The following is an 8,744-nucleotide window of genomic DNA, read 5'->3' as shown; positions in this document are numbered from 1 at the left end:
CAGCCAAACCATATCATTCCACCCCTGGCTCCTCCCAATCTCATGTCCTCACATTTCAAAACCAATCATGCCTTCCTGACAGTCCCCCAAAGTCTTAACTCATCTCAGCATTGACCCAAAAGTCCACAGTCCAAAGTCTCACCTAAGACAAGGCAAATCCCTTCTGCCTATGAGCCTTTAAAATCAAAAGCAAGCTAGTTACTTCCCAGATACAATAGGATTACAGGCATTGGGTAAATACAGCCGTTCCAAATGGGAGAAACAGGCCAAAATAAAGAAGTTACAGGGTCCATGTAAGTCGGAAATCCAGTGGGGCAGTCAAATTTTAAAGCTCCAAAATAATCTCCTTTGATTCCAGGTCTCACACCCAGGTCACGCTGATGCAAGAGGTGGGTTCCCATGGACTTGGGAAGCTCTGCCCCTGTGGCTTTGCAGGGTACAGCCTCCCTCCCAGCTGCTTTCACGGGCTGGCATTGAGTGTCTGCAGCTTTTCCAGGCACATGGTGCAAGCTGTCGGCGGATCTACCATTCTGGGGTCTAGAGGACGGTGGCCCTCTTCTCTCACAGCTCCACTAGGCAGTGCCCCAGTAGGGACTCTGTGTTGGGGGGGGCGGAGCTCCAACCCCACATCTTCCTTCCACACTGACCTAGCAGAGGTTCTCCATTAGGGCCCTGCCCCTGCAGCAAACTTTTGCCTGGGTATCCAGGCATTTCCATACATCTTCTGAAATCTAGGCAGAGGTTCCAAACCTCAATTCTTGAGTTCTGTGCACCCACAGGCTCAACGCCATCTGGAAGCTGCCAAGACTTGGGGCTTCCACCCTCTGAAGCCACAGCTTGAGCTGTACATTGGCCTCTTTAGGCCATGGCTGGAGTGGCTAGAACACAGGGCACCAAATCCATAGGTTGCACACAGCACGGGGACCCTAGGCCTGGCCCACAAAACCACTTTTTCTTCTCGGGCCTCTGGGTCTGTGATGGGAAGGGCTGCCGGGAAGATCTCTGACATGGCCTGGAGACATTTTCCCCATGGTCTTGGGGATTAGCATCAGGCTTCTTGCTATTTATGCAAATTTCTGCAGCTGGCTTGAATTTCTCCTAAAAAAATTGGTTTTTCTTTTTTACTGCTTCATCAGGCTGCAAGTTTTCTAAACTTTTATGCTCTGCTTCCCTTCTAAAATGGAAAGGTTTTAACAGCACCCAAGTCACCTCTTGAATGCTTTTCTGCTTGGAAATTTCTTCTGCCAGATATCTTAAATCATCTTGCTCAAGTTCAAAGTTCCATAAATCTCTAGGGCAGGAGCAAAATGTCACCAGTCTGTTTGCTAAAATATAACCAGAGTTACCTTTGCTCCAGTTCCCAACACGTTCTTCACGTCCATCTGAGACCACTTCAGCCTGGACCCTATTGTTCATATCACTATCAGCACTTTTGTCAAAGCCATTCAACAAGTCTCTGGGAGGTTCCAGACTTTCTCATATTTTCCTATCTTCTTCTGAGCCCTCCAAACTGTTCCAACCTCTGCCTATTACCCAGTTCCAAAGTTGCCTCCACATTTTCGGGTATCTTTTCAGCAAACCACCACTCTACTGGTACCAATTTACTGTATTAGTCCGTTTTTATATTGCTGGTGAAGGCATACCCAAGACTGGAACGAAAAAGAGGTTTAATTGGACTTACAGTTCCACATGGCTGGGGAGGCCTCAGAATCATTGGAGGTGAAAGGCACTTCTTATATGGCAGCAGCAAGAGAAAAATGAGGAAGAAACAAAAGCGGAAACCCCTGATAAACCCATCAGATCTCGTGAGATGTATTCACTATCACGAGAACAGCATGGAGAAGACTGGCCCCATGATTCAATGACCTCCCCCTGGGTCCCTCCCACAACACATAGGAATTCTGGGAGATACAATTCAAATTGAGATTTGAATGAGGACACAGCCAAACCATATCAGGTACAGTGGGGAATGTCTTAGTAGGAAGGGTTGGTTAATCCTGTGATGGGAGTTGGTGCACATACTTGGAAGTGTAATTAGGATGGCGGTGAAGTGTACTACATAATACAGAGAAGAGGCATTTGAGGTTCCATCAGAGGAAATGCAGGAGGAAGGGGAAAGAATCCAGGTACCACATTGGGCAAAGGATGGAGAACACTTTCCACTGATGGGAGTACAAGGAGGAGTCAGCTATAGAAAGGACTTCTCCAATGAGGAGCTTTCATTGTTTTTTGTTTGTTGTGTGTGTGTGTGTGTGTGTGTGTATGTGTGTTTTGTGAATGTGTGAGGTAAGCATCCTCTGCCCTTTGCCCTGTGGAAACTTCAGCAAAATCTACATAGTTCACCACTGAATGCTTTTGATACAAGCAGTTGTCTGCACAAGCACTGACATCAGTTAAAACAGAGAAACCACATGGGACTGGCTGACTTCTGACTTATATCTGTAAAACGTGGACAGTAGATGGTCTCTCATCTGTGAAGGGTGAATGCAAACAGCATGGAACATGTAGCCGGTTACTCAGTACATGCTTCTTGAATGTATAAGCTCCCCATAGAATGTGAATGCAGTCTTTTTCTGGACCTGTTACATTTTTCTCTCAGAGCAATGACCAAGCATTCAGGTTTTTCTGAGCATTGGATTTCACATTTACCTTGGCCTGGAGAGTGAGGCAGGAGCAGCTTGTGCATGTGGGAGAGTGCTCCAATACTTCTCTTGATTTTTTCCCCCCAGCCCTATCACACTACAGCCTCAAGCTAGTTCTGGCAACCTGGACTTCTCACTGCCTGAAATCCAATCCAACAGAACATTTTCTCATGGGAGAAAAACATTAATAGAGCTATTGAATGGTAATGTCTAGCTCTGAGAGGCATTTTTTTTTTTTTTTTTTTAGAAGGAAGGAAGACCATGCTATATGACTGAGATAATTTTTCTCCTTCTTTCCAGAAATCCTATGATATCTCTGGATGTATTTCTCTATCTCTCTCCCTTTTATTGTTTTTCTGAGGCAATTAATGCTAAATAGACTAATTGCAGACCAAAATATGTTTCTCTATTCTAATATATTCTGCTCTGTGAATGACTTTAACAGAATAGGTGCAAGGTACAAGCCGGTGTTGTACAGGTTTCCTTCAATAGGAATTTTGTTTTTGGAGGGTTCCATAGATAAATCAATGCCAAAAGTTCATTCAGGCAACTACCTTTACTCTCTCTGCCCAGGACTAAGTGATACAGTATTGATTCCTTGGGTTAAGAGAAACTATAAGTTAACACGGGTGAGAGGCCATTGCCTTTCTTCTCTCAGAACTAACAGTATGAAAAACATGGCCTCAAATTAATTTGAAGTCAAATTCTGTCTTTAGCTGGGATGAAGGAAGGGGAGAATGGAGGGAAAACATAATAGCTATGGGTACTTTACCCATGAGTTGATGTCTCGCTTCTCATTTCCAAAAGAACAAGCTCACTACATGGCATCTCCAGTCTCAAATACTGTCATGTAATCTAAGGGTGTCTTCACTACAGTATGTGGGCTAGTTCTTTGCTGAATACTGTGAAAGACTAAAGCTGATAGTGATTGAAAACCTCTTTACATGACAACCTGAAGTCCAGTTTTGTAGAACTGGAAAGCTGATTGGAGAGAGAGAAGCACCTCCAGGAAACTTTTGCTAATAGTGGCTGCCATCAGGAATCTGAAATGACATCTGTAAGACAACAGATAAATCAACTCAGCAAGAAAATTAGTTTGTTAGGTTAAAAAATCAGTTAGATATTATAATAATAAATACTGACTAATGATATTATAAAATGCTATTAATAATTATAACCATTATCAGTTGAATATTTAACAAATACCTTTGACTATAATAAAATCAATTGATACCATACAATGAGTATTTACCATGTTCTAGAATTCTTCTAAGATCTTTATTGTATATTAAATCACTTAATTCTCACAACAATCCTGATATGGGTTGACTGTGTCCCCACCCAAATCTCTTCTTGAATTGGAGCTCCAATAATCTCCACATGTTGTGGGAGGGACTAGTGGGAGGTAATTGAACCATGGGGGCGGGTTATGCCTGTGCTGTTCTAGTGATAGTGAATAAGCCTCATGAGATGTGATGGCTTTATAAAGGGGAGTTCCCCTGCACACGCTGTCCTTGCTTGCCACCGTGTAAGACATGCCTTTGCTTCTTCTTTGCCTTCTGCCATGATTGTGAGGCCTCCCCAGCCATGTAGAACTGTGAGTCCATTAAACCTCTTCTTTTTATATATTACCCAGTCTCCAGTATATCTTTATTATCAGCACGATAACTAATACTGACTAATACAAATCCCATGAGGTAGGTACAAGTAATGTATAGATGGGGAAACGGAGGCACAGTGCATCTAAAAGGAGATATGGGTAGTATCTGAATTAATCCTCATTGTGATCTCTTGAGATAGGTAGCATAACTCCCTTTTTTTTTTTTTTTTTTTTTGAGACGGAGTCTCAGTTTGTCGCCCAGGCTGGAGTGCAGTGGCGCGATCCGGGCTCACTGCAAGCTTCGCCTCCCGGGTTCACGCCATTCTCCTGCTTCAGCCTCCAAGTAGCTGGGACTACAGGCGCCAGCCACCACGCCCGGCTAATTTTTTGTATTTTTTTTTTGTAGAGACGGGGTTTCACTGTGTTAGCCAGGATGGTCTCGGTCTCCTGACCTCGTGATCCGCCCGCCTCGGCCTCCCAAAGTGCTGGGATTACAGGCCTGAGCCATAACTCCCATTTTATGGGTGGGGCAATTAGGGCTGTGTAATTTGCCCAAAATTGCTCACACAGCCAGAAAGTAGCAGAGGTGAGGTTTGAACTTAGGTCTGCCAGGGTACTTCTAACACAGTACCATCTTGCCTCCTGGGCCGGCCTGGCATCTATAGACACGCGGTGGGATGGCTGGACATGCTATTCATTCTTTATGCATCTTCCCATGACACTATGCTGATCCCGGGCAGGGGGTGGGGGGGAAATGTTGAGATGTTTGGAGGAATTTTTAGCACCTGAGTATCTGCTGCCTCAAATGACCTGAAATGAGAACCAGCAAAAGAAATGAGGTCCTCATAGGATCTTGCTCTTCTTTCTCTCTTTATCTTTCGTCTTGTACCCCTGAAAAGCCCTAAAAAAAGGCAATTTGGTGAGGCAGATTCTGCAAAAGATACCATGGAGGTTAATGCAATATGATTAAGCTGAAAGGCAGCCTTTAGAGCGGATGAGGACCTATCAGAGAGCCATTGCTCCAGTACCTGTTTTGAATAACCCTTAATTTCCCCTGATCCGTGCTGCCACCTTTATCAAACACTAAAGCATTGAATAAAGCCTATTTCTGTGTTCACTCTTCTATCTCTTTGAGCACATGTTCTCAACTCTTCCTCCAATGCATATGATCTGATTATCGTTGCTAGTTAACATTATCATCTGGAAAGGCAAATACTTTCATCCTTGGGAAGAAATTCTTGGCTAAACTTGTACATTTACTTTTCCAAAGGAACTTGAAAACTACTTTGACACCCTCCCGCCCCTTAGTCGCAACTCACAAAAGTAATCACTGGTATTTTGTTTTAGAATTGCATTGCATCTTAAACGATGGGAAGGAACTGACATCTTTACAATGTTGAATCTTTTCATTCAATCAAATATTTTCATATGCCTTTTAGGAATGTTTAGTAATTTTTTGCATATGGTATTGTGCATTTTGTATTGTTTTCTAGGCATTTAATAAAAATGGTTGCTATTGAAGCTGGGTCCCTTTTATTTTTTAACCATTTGTTGCCGTTTAAGAAAACTACTGATTTCTGAATGTTTTATGTAGTATCTGGCAATGCAAGTGAACTCTTTATTGGGTTTTGATGATTTTCCATTGTTTCCTTTGTGTTTTCAGGTAGAATATTATATCAACTGCAAATGTCATTTTTCTCCTTTTTTATGTCTATTAATCTATTTCTGTCTTATGAATTCTTATGTTGCCTACATCTCCCGGGAAAGATGTTAAATGCTAATGATGATAGTGAACATCATTGTCTCAGTAGGTTGATACAAAAGTAATCGTGGTTTTTGCCATTACTTTTGCACCAACCTAATATTTAAATTCTAACAAAAATACTTATACAAGTCACTATTAAATATCATTCTGCATGTAGTTTTAATGTTTTATGAAAAATATCTATCCTATTCTAACTTTTCTGAAAGATGTTTTGGTAAAATGATGTTGATGTTTTTTAAATGCTTTTTATGCATCTATTGAAATTATTATACATTTTTACTTTGGTATACAGATGAGCTATTTTATATTGTATTCTAGCATAAGCCCTCACTGAACATGAAGACTCGTGTTTTTAATGTAATATTTAAGTTAATTAGTAAGGATTTTTGCATTTATGATTCTAGGTGAGATTAGTCCGTAGCTTTCTTTTCTTGTATCAATTTGGTCATCCGCTGTGTTGCCAGTGTCATAGCTGCAAAGAATGCAGTACTCAGTGATTCATCTTTCCCTATGGTCTAAAACAAATGTGTATGTATGGCATGAAAATTACTAGTGTGTCCGTGTTGAAAAACTGACTATTAAAATTGGCCTCTGAATCTTTTTGGGGGATAAAGTTTTTGAATATTGTCTTCTATGGTGCTTGTTTAATGACACTTCTCCTCTGTTTCTTCATTCTGGTAACTTCTACTTTCAGAATATTGATTATTTTGTTGTGATGTAAATTATGTGTGTATAATTATATAGTGTGCTTTTTATTTTAAACATTATAATCGTACAAACCATATATCTGATAAAAGGTTAACATGCAAAACATACAGACCGGGTGTGGTGGCTCACATCTGTAATCCCAGCACTTTGGGAGGCCAAGGTGGATGGATTACCTGAGGTCAGGAGTTGAAGACCAGCCTGGCTAACATGGTGAAACCCATCTCTACTAAAAATACAAAAATTAGCTGGGCATAGTGGCGCATGCCTGAAATTCCAGCTATTCGGGAGGCTGAGGCAGGAGAATCACTTGAACCCAGGAGGTGGAGGTTGCAGGGAGCTGAGATCGGGCCATTGCACCCCAGCCCAGGTAACAAGAGTGAAAATCTATCTCAAAACAAACAAATGAACACGAGGAACTCCTACAACTCAATAGTAAAACAAACCCAAAACCAAAAACCCAAAACCAAATAATCTGATTTAAAAATTGGCAAAGATCTGAGTAGACATTTCTCCAAAGAAGATAAACAAATGGCCAACAGGTACGTGAAAAGGCGCTCAACATCATTAATCATCATCAGGGAAATGCAAATCCAAACAACAATGAGACAGCATCTCACAACTGTTATCTCTTATGTATTACTTATTTTCTCACTCCAAAGATAATAAATGTGAGGATGTGGAAAAAAGGGAGCCTGTGTACACTGTTGGTGGGAATGTAAATTGGCACAGCCACTATGGAAAACAATATGGAGGTTCTTCCAAAAATTAAAAATAGAACTACCATAAACTCCAGCAATTTCACTTCTGAATATATATCCAAACTAATTGAAATCAAGATCTCAAAGAGATGTCCGCACTTCATTACAATGTAATGTTCATTGCAACATTATTCACAATAGCCAAGACATGAACGCAATCTCAATTCCCATTGATGGATGAATGCATGAAGAAAATGTGGTGTATACATATACTTTTATTGAGACTTATTTATGACAACATCAATGAACCTGGAGAACATTATGCTAAATGAAATAAGCCAGGCACAGCAGGACAAATGCCACATAATCTTATGTATATGACGAATCTAACATAGTCAAACTCATAGAAGTAGAGAGTACAATGGTGATTGCCAGGGGTTTGTGGGAAAGGAAATGGGGATCTGTTGGTCAAAGGGTACAAAGTTTAGTTATATAAGATGAATAAGTCCTAGAGATCTACTGTACAGTGTAGTGCCTATAGTTAATAATACTGTATTACATACTTAAAAATTGTTAAGAGATTAGACCTTATGTTACCTGTTTTTATCACAAAAAATAGTAATAACAAATAAAAAGGGTGGGAGAAGACTTTTGAAGGTGATAGATGTGTTTATGACATTGATTGTGGTGATGGTTTCACGAATGTATGCCTATTTCCAAACTTCTCAAGTTGTATACATTAAATGTGTGCAGGTTTTTGAACGTCAATCATACCTCATTAAAGTGATTAAAACTAACCCTCATGTTTGTATTTTTCTCTTTCTCTTCTCTAATATTATTTGTAGTGTCTTTATTCTCTCAGCTAGTTTTGTGTGTGTGTGTGATTTTTTTGTATAGACAGGGTCTAACTATGTTACCCAGGCTGGTCTTGAACTCCTGGGTTCTGCTCAACAATCCTCCTGCCTTGGCCTCCCAAAGTGCTGGCATTACGGGCATAAGCCATTACACCCAGCCTCTCTCAAATAGATTTACTTTACTAAATATCAACATTATTCAATACTTATGAATACTAGTAACAGCTACCAATGTGTGAGGCACTGTTTTTAGCACTTGACGTATATAAACTCATTTGAACCTCACACCAACCTAATTAGGTAGTTGGTATTTTCCCCCCATTCTACAACTGAGTTATTGGACACAGAGAGGCCTAATGACTTGCCTGAAGTCACCCAATTAACAGGTAATGAAGGTAAAATTCAAACCCAGGTTGTCTGGCCACAGAGCCTAGGTACATGGTACCAAATGTGCAGTAGCTTAATTAATATTTAAAA

The 8,744-nt window shown here is 40.6% G+C and overlaps 1 long non-coding RNA gene across 1 annotated transcript; it reads right to left on the bottom strand.

Annotated features, from left to right (window-relative positions):
* Positions 1–3,026: 3,026 nt before the first annotated feature.
* On the bottom strand, positions 3,027–5,051 carry LOC105527897. Its single transcript, XR_001004282.1, has 2 exons — positions 4,882–5,051; positions 3,027–3,697 (listed from the first exon to the last, which is right to left on the bottom strand). It is a non-coding gene; the product is annotated as an uncharacterized LOC105527897 (long non-coding RNA).
* Between the last annotated feature and the right edge of the window lie 3,693 nt (positions 5,052–8,744).

This window comes from Mandrillus leucophaeus, unplaced genomic scaffold (assembly GCF_000951045.1).
Source record: "Mandrillus leucophaeus isolate KB7577 unplaced genomic scaffold, Mleu.le_1.0 Scaffold7, whole genome shotgun sequence".
Classification (NCBI taxonomy): domain Eukaryota; kingdom Metazoa; phylum Chordata; class Mammalia; order Primates; family Cercopithecidae; genus Mandrillus; species Mandrillus leucophaeus.
Note: the sequence above shows the minus strand (reverse complement) of the source record. Positions and strands in the feature narration are given on the sequence as shown.